The sequence below is a fragment of the Henckelia pumila genome, chromosome 2 (genome assembly GCF_033568475.1).
Source record: "Henckelia pumila isolate YLH828 chromosome 2, ASM3356847v2, whole genome shotgun sequence".
NCBI lineage: Eukaryota > Viridiplantae > Streptophyta > Magnoliopsida > Lamiales > Gesneriaceae > Henckelia > Henckelia pumila.
The window spans coordinates 131,694,569-131,716,768 of NC_133121.1; positions in this window are offsets into that span (position 1 = coordinate 131,694,569).

The window sequence follows — 22,200 nt, forward strand, 5'->3', positions numbered from 1 at the left end:
TTTTATTGAGATTTATCTATTGTCTTGCTGTTGGAATTATTCCCAGGTGAGTAGACTACTAGATTTTATTCTTCATGTTATGTACAACAAGAAGAAAGTGTCTCCTTGAGAGCCTGTAAGGTGAGAATATGATGATGCCGATGTTAGTTTGCTCGTGTTATTTACACACCAGTCTTGTTGTCTTACATTGAGAAGGTTTTTAATTCTCATAATAAAGTTTTTGTATCAGCGCTAATTCTGCCCAAATTCAATTGTGTCCATACTACTTCAAGAGATGCACTTGCTAAGTTTAAGTGTAACTTGGTGATGTTTGGGAGCTTGAGATTCGTATCAAAATAGATCTACATGATGGAACTATTACCATAAAATGTGTTATTTCTTGCTACATGAGGAACATGTGTTTCTTTTCGATATGGATCAAGACATTCATAAACAACAAAAGACCCTGCCTATAGCAGTGGAAGGCTTCCAACGATCATTGTTAGAAATCGACACAAAATCCCTAGGAAGCAAAAGATGCCAACCAGTTGCCAAAGATGATATGCATGTATCAAAAAATCCCACAGATGAAATACTTGAAATGGAAGTTAAAAAAAGCTGCATTTATTCAAAGAACAAGATGAATTATGAATCAAAGGAAAGTAGTACAAGTTAAAGTGATTAATGTCAAAAGGAAAAATATTGATTAATATATATATTTTTTGGCATTGGTAGTATTATATGGATTTTTTTTTCAAAAGATATTGGTTTATTTTGACATCAATAGTGTTATATAAATGATCATTTCCAAATTATTTGCTTATTTTCGTCAGTTTTTCTTTGTATATTATTCACATGCAGCGCATGTGCTTATTACTAGTCTATCTCCTATATAAATGTGTGAATAAATTTTCACCACTCCAATTGTGAATGTACTCTTTCACCCCTATCAAATTTTTCTCTATAACACAATAATAATAACTAATATTATTTTACTAATTATTATTATTATTATTATTATTATTATTATTATTATTATTATTATTATTATTATTATCTATCTCCTATATAAATGTGTAAATAAATTTTCACCTCTCCAATTGTGAATTTACTCTTTCACCCCTATCAAATTTTCTTCTACAACACAATAATAATAACTAATATTATTTTACTAATTATTATTATTATTATTATTATTATTATTATTATTATCAATTACAACAAAAAAATCTATCTTCTATATAAATGTGTGAATAAATTTTCACCACTCCAATTGTGAATTTACTTTTTCACCCCATCAAATTTTCCTTTACAACACAATAATAATAATAACTAATATCCAATTGTGAATTTACTCTTTCACCCCATCAAATTTTCCTCTACAACACAATAATAATAATAACTAATATTATTTTACTAATAATAATAATAAAAATAATTATTATTATCAATTACAACAAAACAAATATTAAAAAACCCAAAAAATGTCATCCTCCTCCAAACCTCCACGCCTCTTCAGTCTTCACTCTTCCCAACCCACATACTCACGCAACCCACTGAAATATTATCGCAATCGAAAACACAATCTCGCTACAGAACACGATCGAACCCATCTATCTCCTTCATCATACGACATACAAGTTATTTCATTTCATTCAATTCTTCAATTTGTTATTACGCCTTCATGCTTTCTCACACATGCGAGAACTGATTCGATTTAACAAATCAAATTCACGTCGTAATGATGGACATACCATAAAGGGATATTACTTTATCGCTTAATAACTAAAATTCATTACAGTCTCACCTTTATTTTAGTGAACTGCTAATTATAACTAAAATTCATTACATCGTCACCTTTATTTTACTAAATAGCAAATTACTAATGAGTTGCAGTAGGAAATTTCTTCCATTTATTTATTTAAAAATTTGATTGATTTGTCTAAATATTAATTATTAGTTTAGATTGTTTAAGATTATTAATGTTAAATTCTAGCCTCACCGTCATTTTTTTGAATGACTAATTAGTAAAGTTGCAGTAGGAAATTTCTTTCCATTTATTTAAATTTGATTTGTATAAAGATTACTTAGTTTTGATTGTTTAAAATTATTAAATTTAAATTCTACATAAATATGTCTTTTAAAATTTTAGTTAAACTTTCGAGAGTAATTACTATCGAGAGTTTTTTATAAAAGTGACTTGATAATTAATCAAAACAACTTTCAATTGTCATCACTCAATCATACTAATATAAAAAAAACTCTCCAAAGTTTAAACAAGGCAAATGCTTTTGGAGTAGGTGAATTGTTATCTGAATGTGTATGTACACATATAAATTAATGGTCAATTCTAAAATTCTGAAAATTCGTTCTAATTGTGCCACCGTGCATTTGCGTACATATTTTATTTTAGTGTTAAATATTTAGACTAAATATGCTATAGGTTAGTGAATGTTAAATTAAATTATTAGTTACAAATTAATAAATTATAGTAAAAGAAGCTTAACTTGAGATCTAGAAAAGTTTATAAATATTATATTTAGTGAATGTTTGAATAAGTATCCATGGGAGATAATATTGTTTATAAATATTGATATTGCTCAAGATTTCAGATTTAATTAGTCTTACTATCGTTTTTCTGAATGTCTAATTAATAAATTTTCAGTAGGGAATTTCTTTCACTTTATTTAAATTTGATTTGTCTAAAGATTAATTAGTATTGATTGTTTAAGATTAAATATTAAATTATGCATAAATATGTCTTTTGAAACTTTAGTTAAACTTTTGAGAGTAACTATCGAGAGTTTTTGATAAAGTATGACTGAGTGACAGCTTGAACTTCGACTTTAAAGAGTTTGCTTATATAAAAGTTTAAAAATTATTTTTCACGTGCAGCGCACGTGCTTTTTTTCCTAGTGTAAGAAAATATGCAAATAAATTATATGAAACGAATGAAATAAAACATATCTAGATATACTTTATCTAGATTCTGAAACAAATTTAACATACACTTATAGTTTTCCAGCTCCGATATCCCAAAAAATAAAACTAAAATCAGTATTAAAAAATAATAAAAAGAAAAAGCATGAGCCGGAGATATAATTCGAAGAGGAGAAAACACATTAATAAATTATCATTGAGGAATCGAATTAAAATGAGCTAATGCCTAATTAAAATCCTATCAATTTAAGGAAAATCAACACGTTATGAAGAACTATAAGCAATTAATATGTTCACAAAAATACAATAAACATATATAGATTTAATAAGAAAGTTTTGATTAGATCAGTTAAACAAGTAAATCCCCAAATTATATGATTAGTGGTTTATTTTGCGAACTAAAAACGAATATAAGAAATAATTACATTTAACATTAAGTCAATGAGCAATGAATCATAATCATGCAAGAACCATAAATCGTTGCAATTCCACGAAAAACATTATATAAATCACAATTCAATGAAAAACATTAGCAAAATTAACGCTTGTATAAAAAGAGACATACCAAAAGGCTCATGGTATGCTCTTCCTCTTACAGAGGAACAATTGACATTTTCTACATAAATAAGTTTAGATGTATTAAAATATCAATTAATACATTATAAAAAGATGTTGTAAAAATAAAATAAATATAAAAAAATTAATTTAAGAAAAAAACTATAGATACCTCAAATTTACTGTATGGTAAACCATTCATTTAAGGATTAATAATAATAATTGGCAACCAAAAGTACTTGAATAATCATTTCTTTTCAAATGGTACTTTTGTTTTTTAAGAGACAAAGTAAACTAGACATTTTCAATGGTACTTTCAAGTATCTTTTAAACTCTTTTTCAATGTCATAACTATTTTGTATAATTAAACATTGTTTTTCTTATGCATTTTTTTAACTTTCGAACTTTCTATCATTACGACAACATTATAGTACCATTTATTTGTATATTCTCTCGAAAGCTTTCCGTGATACATAACATACGAAAGTTTGTTTTGATTACTCAAATGTGAAAGAACATGTCTTATAGAAAAAAAATACAAACAATTAATATATAAGTAGAATTATCTTATCCTAATACATACAACTATTGTAGACCGCCATATAAACGATAATTGGGTAATCTTCCAAACATGCAAGTACCTCGTCATGTTCTATGGTCCTATAACAATTAATGTGATATCTAGGTGTATGTGTTAAAAAAAATAAATGAATGATGAAGAAAAAACGAGATAATACAAGAATTTCTACTTAAAAAAATTTAATTCGGATTTTTCATAATTAATCGAATAAAACATTTCATTTATGATTTTTGTAATTAATTTTTTAAATTTTCTTCCGACGATATTAAATCTTCACAAGTGTTAGATGTCATTCATGAATAAAAAAAATTAAGTATGCACAATCCAAATGCTTAAACTATTTCTTGATTGTAGAATCCGAAACTGTTGTTTCGGATTCTACAATCAAGAAATAGTTTAAGCATTTGGATTGTGCAAACTCAAATTTTTTTATTTCTGATTGTTATCTAACTCGTGAAGTTTTACTATCGTCGGAAGAAAATTTAGTTAATTAACTACAAAAATCCTAAATCAAATGTTTTATTCAATTTATTACGAGATATTCGAATTAAAATTTGTTTTGTATAGTTACTTGTATTATCTCATTTTTTTCTACCATTCATTTATTCTTTTTTTAACACATGCCTCTAAATACCATATTAACTGTTATAGGAGCACCAAACACGACGAGTTCTTTGCATGTTTGAAAGAGTAACCGACTATCGTTATATGGAGGTTCATGATGAACTTGAACAATTTGTTCAAAATGATGTGTGGTTCTTGGTTCCACCTCCTGATCATAGTAATGTCATTGGTACAAAATGGATTTTCAAAAACAAAACCGATGAATCGGGAAATATCATTAGGAACAAAGCAAGGTTGGTTGCTCAAGGGTATACGCAGGTTGAGGGGGTTGATTTTAATGAGACATTTGCTCATGTTGCCCGCATTGAGTCAGTTCGACTATTGTTTGCTATTGCATGTCATATGGGTATAAAATTTTGTCAAATAAATGTGAAGAGTGTGTTTTTGAATGTTGTTTTAAGTGAAAAAGTGTATGTGAAACCAGTGTTATTAAAATCGAACCGGACCGGCCGGTTCGACCGGGAACCGGTCGCCGGTCCGGTCCGATTCTCTCCTAAGAACCGGAAAACCGGTCCAACCGGTCAGAACCGGTCAAAACCGGTCAAGAACAGGTTGGACCGGTGAATAACCGGAAAACCGGTTCAACCGATTCAACCGGTTTAACCGGTTTTTCGAATTTTTTTTATTTTTTTTTTGAAAATTTAAATTTTTATTTTTAAAACTTTAAATTTAATTTTTTTTATGTAAATACATTATTATTTGAAATTTTTAATTCATTAAAAAAATTTATTTTAATAGTTATTGATTTTTTTAAAATTAAATATTTCATTATTTAAATAATTTATAACTATAATTGATATTTTGAATATATTAACATCGTTATTTAGCTTTCAAATTATGACAAATATATATATATTTTTTGTCTATTTAAATATATTTTTGAGTTTTTAAAATTCAAAATATATTATTTATTATATTATATTATATAAACGGTTTTTCGGTTGGACCGTCCGGTTAAAACGGTCCGACCGGTTGGATTTTTTTTTTAGGTAGACCGGTTCGATCACCGGTCCGGTTATGAAAACACTGTGTGAAACAACCAAAGGGCTTTGAGGATCCACGTCACTTGGATCACGTCTCTAAGTTGAATAAAACACTCTATGGCTTGAAGCAAGCTCCACAAGAATGATATGGTAAGTTGACTGAATCTTTGTTTGAAATTGGCTTCAAACGAGATGAGGTTGACAAAATCCTTTTTATTCAAAGACCAAAGGTGAAATTCTTATTTGTAAGTTTATGTGGATGACATTATCTTTGGTGTTTCTTCTTAAATGCATGTTGATAGTTTTGTTGAATGCATTTCTTTTACTTTTGAAATGAGCATGTAGGAGAATTATCTTATTTTCTTGGATTGCAAGTTAAGCAATTAAGTGATATTATTTTTCTTTGACAAAGTAAGTATGCAAAGAATTTGGTGAAAAAGTTTTGTAAAGAGAATGTTAACAAAATGAAAACTCCAATGGACTCGAGTGAAAAATTGGGAAAAGACGGTGTTGCGGCTGGTGTTGCCAACATCATGTATCACATCATGATAGGGATTCTTTTGTATTTGACTGATATTCGTCCCGATATCATGTTTAATGTGTGTTTATGTGTTAGGTACCAATCTGATCCAAAGATAACTCATTTAAAAGCTGTTATGCGTATTTTGAAATATGTTTCGAGTACATTGGATTTGGGATTGTGGTATACAATGGAAACAAACACTAATCTTGTTGTTTTTAATGATGTTGATTGGGCTGGTGATGTTAATGATAGAAAGAACACTACGAGTGAGTGTTTTTATCTAGGTAATAATTTGGTTTCATGGTATAGTCGTAAGCAAAATTGTGTGTCACTTTCAACTGCTGAATCTAAATAGGTGGCAGCCGCAAGTTGTTGTACACAACTTCTTTGGATGAACAAAATGATTGAGGATCACGGTTTTAAGAGTGACCCCCCGTTGTTTATTGTGATAATTCGAGTGCGATTGATATATCAAAGAATCCAGTTCAACACTATCGCACAAAACACATTGACATTTGTCATCACTTTATTTAATATTTGGTAGAGAAAGGTATGATTCGAATGGAGTTTGTGGGAACTAATAACCAACTGGCAGACATATTTACTAAAGCATTAGATTTTGAGAGATTCTCTAATATTCGGAGGTCTCTCAGCATGTGTGCATTATAATTCTTTGTTGGTGTTGTCTTCGGTGTTACAACACCATAGATAAAACTGTTGTTTTTCTTTTCATGTATATTTAGGATTTTAGGCATTCTGCATTCACTTTGTGATGTGTGGTGTTTAATTTCTGTTGCACTTACTCGACAGGAGCCAAGTTTTTCAGCAAAACAATTTTTTCAAACCCACTGGCCCTTGAAAAATAGAACTCTGACTAAACCACTAAGTAGTTGAGGGATGTACGTGTATTCCATGTTCTTGTCCCATGTGAAAGGTGGCTTCACAAATTCAGTGTTCATCTTTTAAGTTTTATGACCAATGTCATATGAACAAACATAATAAATAATTGAAAGAAAATGAAAAAAAACTACCTAATTGAGTCCAATGAAGACCTTTTTTTTAGTGTGCATGCGACCACTTCTGAATTTTCTGAAAACAAGGGTAATTAAGTGTGTAAATCTCAAATACTTTTTGAAAAACTTTGGTGTTGTTGATGATGCTGGCAACACGAGAGACAACACTACACTTGTAAACATATCATGTGCGTGTGATTGCATTTTTACTTTATGTTACACTTTGTTTTTGGCATAAAATAGGACATACATATGCATTGTTGAGTAAATAGGTCTTTGGTTTGGGTACAGTTCCGAATAGACAAAATTTGATGAATTACCCTATTTACTAAAAATTGAATTTTAGTGATTGAATTTTGTTTCAGTGGAATTATGCTGAAGTGGAGTTATTTATGGAATATTTGGGCTGATGTCAAACTCAGATTATTACCATATATATGAGATTTTATTTCTTGATTCCAAAAATTCCTTTTTTCCGTTGAGAAAAGTTACAGTTAGTAACTTGGAGAGATAAGCAAAATAGGGTAATTATGAGTTTGTTAGGAAAAATATTACCTTTTGTGATCTTTGTATCTTATATATATATCTTTCCTTTTTTACTGGGTTTTATCTTCTTCTTGAAATTCCTTTTATCCCGATTGTATTTTCTGCAAACTCTACCCTTTTTCTCACTCTAAAATTCTCTTTTTCAATGGCAGGCCTTGATCCTTAAGATATTCGAAGCGAGATGGGTTACAAGGACCCCGATGTTGCCGCCATTGTTGCAACACCGGAAGTCCACTCTTCACCACCCTCTCTATAAATTGTTCCAGTGCCTGAAGAACCAGTTTCCCTCGATGTTGTTGCTCCTGGTGAACCTGGAAACGAGATCGATGTAGAGAATCTTCCTGATTTCTCTGTTCTGAACCGAGTTCATCCTGCTCTGGTTATCGCCCGAAGATCAAAGAGGTAGGCAGGATGCAACCCAGATTTTACTTCGTCTAAACGTTTTCGTAAAGGTGATCGACCTTCACTGGCTGATCCTAATCATACATCTGGTGATGATTTAGAGGATGGTGACTACGAGTTCGTTGCTCGCAAGAAGCCCTCTGTCTCTACTGCTGCATCTGCATCTAAATCCGTTACGAAATCTGCCTCTGAGAGCAATGAATCAAGCTCCTCGAACGAGGTACCAGCTAATGATAACACCAAGACAACCGTCCCTGGAAATCCCATTTTTTCTGATGAAGACGGGACCCTGGCTTAAATCCTTGAGAGCCTCAAGCAAGGAAAGACTTCAGTCTCTGTTCCTCTTACAGTTTATCAATCTAATGATGAACTTGATGCTGAAATGATGGAGGAATTTGCTACTGGCAAAGCAAACCTTGAAGACAAATCCTCCTTCTCTACATCTTCTGATGATGACTCCTCTGACAAGAGTGCTGATATTGAATATGAAAAAGATTCTGATGAAGTTTCCAGCACTGATGCTGATGAAAAACCTCTGGAGAAAGAGAATGTTTCTGATGTTGAAGCTAGTGTTGCAGTTGATGTTGACAACACCACAAACAATACTGTTGATGATGGGTATGATGTGGACTCTGCTCATTCTCTTCAATTTTATTCTGGAGATACTGTTGTTGTATGGCCCCTCTATGTACATAGAGGGATGTTGGATGAAAAAAACATCGATGTGGATTCCTATAGCAGGTCTAATCTGACTGAGTTCTTTACACTGTGTTTGGTTCTTTCAAAAATTGAAATTGGAATGGAATTGAAATTAGAATTGGAATTGGATTTTAAAAATGATATTTACAAATCCATTTTTTGTTTGGAGAAATATGAATTTGGATTTGGAATTTAAAATTATACTAAACTTTTCATTACAAACTCTTTTCAAACCAAATCTTCTAAAGTTTAAAATTTAAAATTTATTCTATATTAATTGTGTCGAAAATTCAAAAAATAATAAATCATAGTTCACGTGAAATAAAAAATATAAATCATGGAATATAATACGAAAATTTGAAGTTCAATAAATTGTCTCTTTTAAAAAACCAAATGGAATCTAAAACAACAATAAATTTGTCAACACAATCCAATAAATCCTAAATTTTATTTAGAAAATTATGCAATATTTATCCTAAGATGAGTTGTCCATTTTCCAATTCAACCAGCGACGACGAGCATGGTGTGGAATCCCCAAGAAAAGATCGGTTGCATTTGGATTTGATACAAGAAAATTACTTGCTGCAAAAACAAAATCTTCATCTACTCCTTCAAGTTTTGTTAGTTCAGTGTATATCTCTTTACACCGACGCTTGTTTTGTTCATTGACATCCATCGCCTTAGCCATTTGTGAGATTGTATTGTTCAATGTATCAAACCTATAATTCATTTCATCAAACTTTGACATTTTTCTCTTACCAACTTTAGAAATATTAGTTGTGGACAATGAATGAGAAACAGATATTTGATCAAAATTCTCTTCTTCAAAATCCTCCAAAATTTCTAAATGTACATGTTGCTGAGCTACCAACCGATCAATATCTTCTATTCTTGAAGATTCTCCACCGCTCGTCTCTTTCCCCTCTCTTTCCCAACGACGTGTCTTCTCTTTACCAGTTTTTGCTCCTTTTTCAGTAGCTCTATCTTTTTCAAATATTTCTCGCATCACAAGAAAATTAGGGATTGCAATATTTCTGACATGTTTAGCATCAGGATATAGTTAATTACATTATGTTTATTTTTATTATAATAATAACTGAAAAAAGATACAAACACTTGAACATAACAAAATAAAAATATATAACCTCCTATGGTGCCTCAATTTTTTTTGTTATGTCATTCCAACCAAATCCACTACCTCGTTTGAATACTTCCAAAGCAATAGTCATCTTTTTTTTCAAAGTTTTTAATCTATTTTGCACATTTTTTTATTTACTTTCATAGTAAATTTGGAATTAATAGCTTCGATAACAGCATTTTACGCAGCTTGAGAAAAATTTCTATTTGGTTTTTGTCCTTGATTCTTTTGTTCTAGTAAAAAATCAAGCAGAAACTCATCCATCTGTTGAGTCCAAATTTTGTAGTGGACAACTTCAACAGTTTGAACGCCAGTACTCATTTCCTAAGAATTAATACAAGTTACAAACTTCAAATCATATGAAATATATTAAATATTAAAATGCATAGCTATTTATTTTGTTACGTAAAGCCAAAAAACAAATAAATAAAGAATCACAGAAAAGATAAATGAAATTTTGCATACAAATAAAATATACAACCTTAAATTTTTTAAATGAAGAGTTCATGACGCCAAAAATCTTTTAAGTAAGACCACATGCATAATCTTCTCACATTTCTTGTGCTATTCTATTTCTTATCATTATTCCTTGCCTATTACTTTCAAATCTACCTCGAGAAACTGAATTTTCTTCATTCACAATATCTTCATGTATTAATTCACTATCGACTTCAGCAATCAATCTTTCATCAGGATCTACTCCCATGAGAAAATTATGCAAAATACAACATGCTAATATAATTTTTGAATGTGTCTCTACATTGTAGTTAGGTTCAGCACCACTAGCTAAAATTGAAAATATCTTCTTTAACACACCGAATGATCTTTCAATGGCATTTCTCAAAGATGAATGTCTGTGATTAAATATTTTTTTTGAGATTCGGACCCACAATTACTATATTCTTTTAGATGATACCGGGTTTCTCTGAAAGAAACGATAAAACCATCTTTTATCATAAATCCAGCATCGACAATATAATATTTACCTACAAAAATTAATTGAAAATTAGTATATATTTGTTATTATTTTTTAAAATTTATTAGTATATGTATGATTAAATATCATTTGGAACTTTTAACTTATCTTCTCTATCAAGTGCATCTTCAAGGATTCGACCATCAGCTGCTGAACCTTTCCATACGGCTAACACATATGTAAACCTCAAGTCGAAGTGAAACGACCCTAGCTCTACTTTAAATACTAATTAAATAAAATGCTGATTTTTCGGAAAATTTTATTAAAAATTTCGGCATGACCTATTTGTTTAAGTAAAAACCCGTCTGTCTCAGACAACAAACAAAATAAAATGGAAGAAATAAACAATCGACGACACAAGTAAACTAAACCGAGAAAAGAACGAGAACCCAAGAGAGAGATTCGACATAACAAATATCCAAAAGTTCAAAAATCTAATGTTTACAAGCCCAAATCAAATCTAACAAAACATTACATAAATATTTGACAAATAAGCAAAATAAATGCTTCATAACATTAAAATTCGAGTGACTATGCGGAAGACTAGCATAGGTCGGAGGGATGTGCCGTGCCCGCATCGCATTCCACTCGATAGTCTTGCCCCTCAATCTCAAAGATAACGTAAACCTGTCTGAAAACAAATAAGTGTAGTGAGTCCAAAAAATCAGCAATAATATGGGGGAATAACGAGTAATACAAAAATACAAGCACATGCAAATTTAAAATTGCTGCAACTAAAAGTACTATTATGCCCTTAACTTTAAATGAAAGATTTCTGACAATAATGTGTTCAAGTCATAACGTATGCATGGCTAAGTCGAATATAATCAACGTAATTGAATAAATGTATTGAAACATAAACATTTAAGTTTTTGATAAACTTAGATCCTTGAATTGTGACTCTGAGATTTCGATCATGATCATGGTTGCAGTGCACTATGCCGCAAGGAAGTCAGGATAACACCCAATCCGTCTTGCACTATGGTTGGTAAGGAAAGTCAAGATTTCTCACATCCCCAAGCATTACACATGAATAGTTGGTAAGGGAAGCTAAACATCTCCAGACCCACACATTACACATGAATAGTTGGTAAGAAAAGCTAAACGTCTCCAGCCCCACACATTACACATGAATAAATGTAGTCACAATAATCTCACTTCGTTCAAAATATTTTCTTTCCTTCTTGAATATGGGACTTAGCATGCATATGTAAATATGACGTACATGTAAATGTTAATCAATAATCATGCATATGACTCACATATGGATGATCGGGATGGTGATTTAGGAGAAAAACCAAAGGATGGGAAACTAAACCATAATTTAGCGCTTAAGACAATTCGAGCTATTCGCCCGTAAAATTTGTAACTTGCTCGATTCTTATTCAAAAAGAATTTCGCTTGAAACCACGACTCCATGACACTTAGAACTAAGTAGGAAAATCATCCTTGGAGTTTTATTCCTAATAAATCATTTTATAAAAATTTGATTCCGGGAAGCAAGCTTAAAAGCCTAGAATTCGGCACCTCTACATTCAAAAATCTAGAATCCGACCAAGACTTAACCGAATTGATTCTTGTTTGAACCGACATAATCCCGACATCTAAGACAAATTCCAGACCCGAGCCCATAACAAAATTCCACTTTTAACCCTGCCTTAGTTATACATTTCCGGACAGCCCCACACTAAGAAAAATCTGCACAATACCCCTTCTTGTATTTAACCAAAAACTTAGCTATGAAAGTTCCCATGTTCCAAGCTACTAGAATAGGACCAAGATCAATGCATTAGACTCATTTCCAACACTAAACCAGCCCCTTCCCAAGCCTATGACATCCCGACAACAGCCCCCCAGCCACCATCATAACCGAGCCCATTTCCCTTCAACTTCGAATGCCCCTCAAACCCAATCTTCAAGCCAACCTCAAGCCATCTTAGACAATACCATGTGAACTACAAATCACTCATGGTAGCCCCTAACTCACCATCCGAATCAACACAATAAATCTCAATATTTTCGAATCACATACTATATAAATTTATGTAAAATTTTGAAAATCACATGGCATACAAATCTGAAATTTTTGAAGGTAGCATGGGCATCCACATTTTAAGTTCACATACATTTCAACACCTCAACAAGCGACAAGGTTTCTCAAGCATCAATATGAAAGGGAAAATAAAAACGGTAACTCGGCCAAGCCATAGCCGAACAGGGCATGTATATGTAAATGTATTTCAAAATTTTAATGAAATGCAATGCACACAATATACAAGTCTACATGATGAAGGGAAGAAGAAGAAGCCATAATCTTGCCTAAACTTGCCAACACAAGAAGAAGAAGGGGACGACCAAGCTAGGGAATACCACGCCCAGCAGCTGGACGGCCACCTAAGGTGAGTTTCCAGGCGGCACGGCGACGGCTGGTGGCTGGAATGGCCGGCCGAAGTGAAAGGGAAAGAAATGGTAGGAGCCGTGAGCTTCTTGGAGAGAAATGAAGATGGAGCAAGCTGAAAAGAATCGAGAAACAAGGCTGGAAAACTTGAACCAACAGCTAGAAAAATCTTCCAAAGGCGAGCTCCGGTCAGCAAGGGTGGTGGCAATAGGCGACGGCGATCGGAAATGCTAGAAGATGAAGAAGCCGATGGTGAGGGGATGAGAAATGAGAGTTAAACGTGAGTGAGGCATGAAAATGATATAATTTTGGGGCTAGGGTTAAGTCTTGGAACTAAATGTAAAGTTCAGAGTGTATGTATAGGTATATGTATATAGATGTGAGTGTGTGAGTGTTAAAGAAAAAGTGCTACACACTTTTAAAAAATGTTATTCCAATTTAGCAACTAATTCTATAAATTTAATTGCCCTAAATAAAATACAAGCTTGAAAATTCAAGAATTTAAACACTTTAAATATTTTGATGTCACGACAACGAGTAAAATATTTAAATAATAAGTAGAGCGATTTAAAATAATTTAAACAAACTAGGCTAATGTTTAAAAGTAATTTAAATAAATACACAAACGAAAATAAAAATCTTTAAAATTATTTGGACAATTAAAAAGGATTTAAATAAATAAGCTAGACATTTAAAATAATTTAAAATAACTAACTGCTAAACTAAGATTATTTAAAATAAATAAGTTGGACACTCGAAAATATTTAAACAAATATGCTAAACAGTTAAAATCATTTAAAAGAATAAACTAAACAATTACTTAAAATCATTTAAATATGCAAGTTTAAACCTTTAAAATATTAAAACAATTAAGTTGCACAATAAAAATCATTTGACAAATAAACTTAAACAATTAAAAATATTAATTAAATAGTTAGTACAATAAAATAATTTGAATAAATAATAAAATATTTTATTAGCACATAATTCAAATAAATAATTTAAATCAATTAAACCAAAAATAATAATAATAATATTTATTAAATTTAATGCATGCGATTTAGTAGATTGAATTTTAGGCGTAACACGAAGTTATATGCTGCCAACACATTTTGTGTGAGAAAATCTTCTCTTCCTCTATATCTTGCAACATGTTCTTTAGATACTTTAAAAAGAAAAATGTGTTCCATCAATTGCACCAATACAATCCCTATCATATGTATCAAAATTATATTATTTTAAATCATATATGAATTTATTATTTTAATAGAACAATCGAAAAAGATTTATCTATATAGTTTTACCTTGAAATAAGGATAGAATGTAGGATTATGAAATATTTCAGGCGGGACATCATTTCCATCAGGTTGAATCATAAATTGATCTTGAAAAGATATGATTGCCTTCAAAACATTGTGAAAATGTCGACTGATGGTTTCCCCAGATCGTAAGAATATAAATCTCATTGAACGAGTACTTTCATTTTGCCCAACAATATACAAAAATTTTGCAAATTGTTCTTCTATGCTGGTGTAAATAATATCTTCGAGAAAAGTTTTCTCTCGTAATAGTGAAAAAAATTTCATAAATACATTCGGTCTCATACGAAGTACTCCACGAATTCTTTCATCAGTCTCAATACGATACATTAACTCCTTCCTAACTATGGCCCCGTTTGGATTTGGTAGACATTTTTAAAAAAAAAACATTTTTTAAGCTATAATTTTTTGCTTTTGAAAAAGCTCTAATTTTGACTTTAAAAAGTTCTTATTTAAGCACTTTTTTGGTCAACCAAACACTTTATTAAATGAAAAGCACTTAAAAAAGTGCTTTTTTGACCTAACTTTTGAAACCAAACGGGGCCTATATCTCTTTTCAAATATTTTTCTGATTTGATTCTACTTATATAGCTCTTATTTTTATAAAATAACATATTCAAGTAAGAAACACAAGCCATTACTGCTATAACTGTCCTCTGTGATCGTCGAGTTGATTCTTTGACTCTATCCATCTATAAAATAAAAAATTTATTTAAATATTAAAATGATTGTGTAAATTCAACATCGATTCAATTATCTACAAAAATAAATTGATTTCATATGTCATAAACACATACGTGGTGTTATCAACTAGTTAACATGTGTAATCTGAAAATGCCTCCACGACCACATAAACCAATCATATCAACTCCATTAAATGAGTGAGCAGATTACGAGCAAAATAAAATTTGCAAAAACTTTAAAAATTCATTTCTCTTGGAATGCACGAGCGGAAAAATGAGAAAATTATAATACTGACCAGAGTTCCTCTGTACAACGAGTCTTGGAGCTTAGAACCATGGAAATAAAATCTGCGTAAGCTTTTAACTTGCTTTTATCGACTTTCTGGGAAAACAAAAATAAAGGAGTCAAAGATAACAAATAAAAAAATATTTGCCTATGATTTTGGTTTTTTCAAATCCAATTCCCATGAAATCTTATTAACTTTCATAGAATTTGGTTACGTCAACAAAAATTCCATCAAATCCCGAGAATTCCCAACCAAATCAGAATTTCTTTTTTTAAGTTGCCTATCCAAACACTAAAAATGGAATTTTGAAATCCAAATCCGGTAAAATCAGTCAAATCCGGGTTGCCAAACAGTCTGTAAAGCTTAGGAAGCTATATTCCATTGTTGTTGCCGTCATGCCATATTGCAAAATGGCTGTTATGGAATTTTATGCAAATCTAACTTCAAGCATTGAAGATCCAGAGTCTGCGAAGCATTGATTGGTGTACCTATGGGGTAGGCTGTTTGAGTTTACTCCAGCGTTGATCAACTCACTCTACTCAATCCCCGATGTGGAAGAAGGTCATCATCCGAACTGATAGGATCGAAATTACGTGTGTAGAGGGGGGGGGGGTGAATACACACTTAAAAATATTTTAGAGCTACAATAGCTCGTTCTTAAAATGTTCAAAAATAAACCGAGCACCGATGAATTATATCGAGTTTGGTTTTCAAACCAAGCAAAATACACTCGAAATAATCCTTCGTAGAAACCAAATAAACATTTTATAAATAATTTGAAATAATGCAAGTTGAAATAATAAAAACAGTTTGGTTGAAGCATTTTATCAAACACTTTGTATGCTATATTTTGGTCTATGAAGAACACATAAAATGCTTCAACAATGCATCTTAAAAACAGTGGCAATAAGAAAGTAAATGCAATAAATAGATACGGATTTGTTTATGGATGTTCGGAACTCAATCTCCCACCTCAGAAGGATCCACTAGAAGACTTTGATTTATACAAACCCATTTGTACAAACTCAATCCAATTTAGAACTTATCCAATGCCTAAACAAGAACTCCTACCACTCTCGATCGTAGGCCTCAACCTCACAATCCGCATATTGTTTTACGTCTTTATGCCAAGACTACAAACACAATCTTTAATGTCTTTGTGCTAAGACTTTTCACTCAACTAATCTATGAATACATCTCTCGAATATGTGAGTGAGTTGGGTGTGAAGAACTAAGGCTACTCACGCTCAAGATTCTGATGATGTTCTTCACACTTTGGGTTTTGCTTTCATCTAGCTTGTTTTCTTCATGTAGGCTGCCCACACTTTGAATCTCATGCCCAAAATTGTGTTTGATCTTCAAAGTGTTGTATTTATAAGCTCCAAGAATAATTTGAACGTTAGATTCAATAATATGACCGTTTGGGATGTTTCTGGACACTTTCTGAAGTTGAAACGGTTATATTTGAGTAGCTGTCAATTTTCTGAGTTTGAGCTGATTTACTGTTCATCGGACTGGTTTGACCAATTCGATCTGGTCAAACTCATCTGGTCTCAAGCTTTGATCTGGTCTGGTCCGACTTTGATCTGTTCGAGCTTTGATCTGTTCTGGTTCAATTGATCTAGTTAGAGCAAATTCGATTTGGTCTTGTTCACTTGATCTGGTTTGGCCATGTTTCATCTGATCTGTTCATTTGATTATAGCTCTCGATTCACTGATTTCTGGGCAAGGTTATGACCATAAAAGTTGTAGCCCTTTCTCTTGGATTTCCAGGAAATCAAGAATCGCTCAATTTCGAGTTTGTATGTGAAAGATATACTCGAAATACTATGCTGTGTCAGAAATTTTGTTCTGCAGAATTTCTGTGCAGATATCGAAACTTCATCGTGTCTGGTTCAGATTGCGCTGATTGAATATGATTTGTATATCATTGTCTTAGTTCGTAACGCATACTGAATCATCCCGTTTCAATAAGCGAGCTGTAAGTTATGGCCAAAATACCAGGACTGATATGTTTGATCTGGTTGCTATAACTTCGATTTGCTTTGCATCCAGCTCAATGTTGCGACCAACTTTTTGCCTGGATAACTTCCGAATTAACTCATCTGACCTGGGATATGACTTGTAGATATTTGAGTAATCTTTCCAACCGTTTTGGCCCCAAGTCATTTGGATCACCGAGCCATGAGATATGATCAATTTACTGAACAGTGCCAGATTGAGTTATTTGATTTCCAGCTCAAAGATTTCCAACTTTGATCTACTATCTACAGCACTTGATAAAATATGTTAGAAACACAATAAAAAGTTTTGTTATCATCAAAATCAAGATTGCTTGTGTTTCACAACCCAACAATCTCCCCCTTTTTGATGATCACAAAACTTGGATAAAAATATGAACATTATTTTTATCTAACATATTTCTCCCCCTTTTTGTGTGAATCAAAAAGGTAAAAATTAAGCACAAAATTTTCCCCCCCTTAAAAATATAAATAGCTCTCCCCCTATATTTTTGAAACTTTGAAATCGATAAAAATAGAGGGATAACTAAACGACATTTTTTTTAAAAAAAAATAAGCAAGTTGACAATTAGCAAGCTTCATCAAAATCGAACCAAATTATCTCAAACTATCGAGCATCACAAAATCAAGATTGATATGCCAACTGAAATATTCATGAAGCATTTAAGCATCCCTTTTGTCACTAAGCACAATCACATTTTTAAGGGAAATGACTAGACATTCTTAATCCAAGACATGCTAGCACAAGTAGAATATCAAGATGACAATCAAACTCAAAAGCTCTTTAAAAGCCAATATTAAAACGAGTGTACCAAGTTTTTTTGATGGTGTGTGGCTCTGATTCAAGGTAATAAGTCATTTTTATTGATGAGTGCAACATCCTTGAGCTTCTTGACAAAAACACCAACTTTTTTGTCCATGTCCAGTTTCTGCCGCAGCTCATATGGTCTGTCTTCAACGAATAAACTGAATTTTCTCGGGCATCACCAGGCTACAAATTTTATACCGCTGCAATCCTATATGATTCTAGTTTGCAATGCAAAAAGCGGTTTGTCGTTTGGACACTTGAGCAGGGAGTTATGACATTTTTCCCAAAGTCGCTGCAAGCTGTCAAAAGTTATCAACTATGCATATATGTGTTAGAAAGTCTTAAAAACGAAATTTTGAAGATCAAAATCAGTTTCAAATGCTATTTCAAGAACAACCGCTCTGATACCAATTAGATTAAAACTAGAATCTTTTGGATACCATAATCCAACATTTCGAGTTCTCTTAAGATATTTTAGGATTCTCTTTGCAGCAATATAGTGAGATTGCTTTGGATCAGATTGAAATCTTGCACATAGACCGACTGAGAACATTATGTCTGGTCTGCTTGCTGTCAGATAAAGTAAAGATCCTATAAGTCCTCTGAATAGAGTTTGATCTACTGAAGGCCCAGCTTCATCTTTGTCCAGTTTGATTGAAGCACTCATTGGGGTACTAGCAGCAGAGCAAGTCTCCATTCCAAATTTCTTCAGAAGTTCTTTTGTGTATTTGACCTGGTTAATGAATATTCCCTTTTCCATCTGTCTAACTTGCAATCCCAGAAAGAATGTTAGTTCTCTCATCATACTCATCTTGAATTTGTCCTGCATCATCTTGGAAAACTTTTTGCATAAATTGGGGTTAGATGACCCAAATATGATATCATCAACATATATTTGTACTAATAAAGTATGATCGCCTTTGAAAAAATTAAAAAGAGTTTTATCTACAGAGCCAATAGTAAAACCATGATCATTAAGGAAAAGTGAAAGAGTATCATACCAAGCTCGTGGAGCTTGTTTTAACCCATAAAGAGCTTTATCCAGTTTGAATACATGATTTGGGTAAGTTTGACTTTTGAATCTTGGAGGTTGTTCTACAAACACTTCTTCTTGGAGAAGTCCATTGAGAAATGCACTTTTAACATCCATCTGGAATACTTTAAAATCCTTGAAAGCAACATAAGCAAGAAAAAATCGAATAGCTTCAAGTCTAGCTACAAGAGCAAATGTTTAATCAAAATCAATGCCCTCTTCTTGTCTGTAACCCTGTGCTACTAATTGAGCCTTATTTCTTACTACATTACCACTTTCATTGAGTTTATTTTTAAATACCCATCTAGTTCCTATTATAGATTTATCTGAAGGTCTAGGAACTAAATAACAGACATAATTTTTTTCGAATTGATTCAATTCATCTTGCATGGCTTCTATCCAATTGCTGTCAAGAAGAGCTTCTTCTATCTTCTTAGGTTCTATATGAGAAATAAAAGCAGCATGTATGAATTCATTAATCATCTGACCTCTGGTTCTCAAAGGTGTCGATGGATTACCTATTACCAGACTTGGTGGGTGAGTTTTGGACCATCTGTAATATGTGTGACACCCAGAGCCAAAAAGTCCTAGGGCGGTACATGGTCCGCAATATGGGTGGTTAATACCTGAAAGATGGAAACCCCACCAAAGAATGGGCGACGGGTGACATGAATGAACCGATCCCACACCGGAATGAGAGGTACAAAAGATTTGATATGTACAACTCATATCAAGAAGGTGCATCTTCTTTTCGGAAGCTCATCACATAAGAACTCCAAAGTTAAGCGTGCTTGACTTGGGGCAATTATAGGATGGGTGACCCCCTGGGAAGTTTTCCAGGGTGCGTGTGAGTGAGGACATAAGCACGCTGAAAAGACCCGTCTTGATACAGTGGGTCGTTACAAATGGTATCAGAGCCAGGTCTCTCCCAGTACGGTGTGGTTCGGGGACGAACCAAGCGGAAGCTGGTGGGCATGTGACACCCAGAGCCAAAAAGTCCTAGGGCGGTACATGGTCCGCAATATGGGTGGTTAATACCTGAAAGATGGAAACCCCACCAAAGAATGGGCGACGGGTGACATGAATGAACCGATCCCACACCGGAATGAGAGGTACAAAAGATTTGATATGTACAACTCATATCAAGAAGGTGCATCTTCTTTTCGGAAGCTCATCACATAAGAACTCCAAAGTTAAGCGTGCTTGACTTGGGGCAATTATAGGATGGGTGACCCCCTGGGAAGTTTTCCAGGGTGCGTGTGAGTGAGGACATAAGCACGCTGAAAAGACCCGTCTTGATACAGTGGGTCGTTACAATATGGACCAAGATGATCTGTGTTTCCTTGTTGGGTTTGATCATTGTGAGGTTCAACATGATCTGTGTTAATTGGTATCTCATTACCAATTGGAGATTCTTCTGGTATCTGTTCTTCAACCTAATCTGGCTCATATTGAATTTCTCTGTTCTGTATGATCTGGATCTCTTCTTCATCATATGTGTTAAGCTTTGCATCTTCTATTCTGTTGCTAAGATCATTTAAGCTTGAAGATTCATTAGTGAAAGATGTTTCATCAAAAACAACGTGTACTGATTCTTCAACTGTTAGAGATTTCATGTTAAATTGAAACATCTACTACAAATAAATGCGGAATTTTTTTTTTATTAAAATAATACTAAGTAAAATAGATGTACATACATGTCCATACATATATGCACAAAATAAACAGATTTAAAAATAACATAAATAAAACGCAACATTTTTATTAAAATAACTGAGTCAAACTTAATTAAAATACTGTCAGACAATCTACCTAAAAGCTTGCATGCAACAAAATTACTTAATAAAAATAATACTAAAATTCACCACTGACAAAACATAAAAGAAACAGACTTTTAAAATTCTTAAAATATCCATGAAAACTCAGCCGGCGATCACGGGGGATCACTGCGCGTCCGCTCATACGTCCTCACCACCGGTAGGAACTACATCTTCCTCTACGTACTCACCTGCACCATATAAGTGTAGTGATCCTAGAGGCTCAACATGTCTAATCCTTTATAACAAGATTAAAAATAATGCATCACATAATTACATTAATACATATCATATACATGAATGAGCATGCTTAAAAATCATGAATCATGACTGAAAATCTTGCTTAAACTTGATCTTAGATATAATCATATAATACATACATAACATTGTTGAGCATAACATTTTCTAACATCGCATGGTCATATCCGTAGTGTAACCTTAAACTTAAAAGTTCGACTGATCAGTCTCTTAAAACCAACGTACGCGGCGGTGACGAATCACCTCTTAATGGTAGTAAACTACCCCTAAATTGACAGTAAACTGCCCTTAACATGTGGGGACTGGTCCCCCTTAAATTGTCACACTACTTCAACTTCCAACATAAAAATTATTTTCTAGTTCAACCTTAAACATTAAATCATGCCATAAAATTATTTCATGAATGCATGCACTGAAAATATGTCCGTAATATATATTTAATTAATTTTTCATAGTATAATATACTTATACTTAAAATAGACTTTATGCATAAAAATAATTAAATATATATTCCGGACTTATTTATTTTTCATGGGTTGGTCCAGACTGCTGGTCACTCACTCTAAGCCCATTAAACTTAAATAAAAGCCCAATAATCATATCTTAGCCCAAATAACT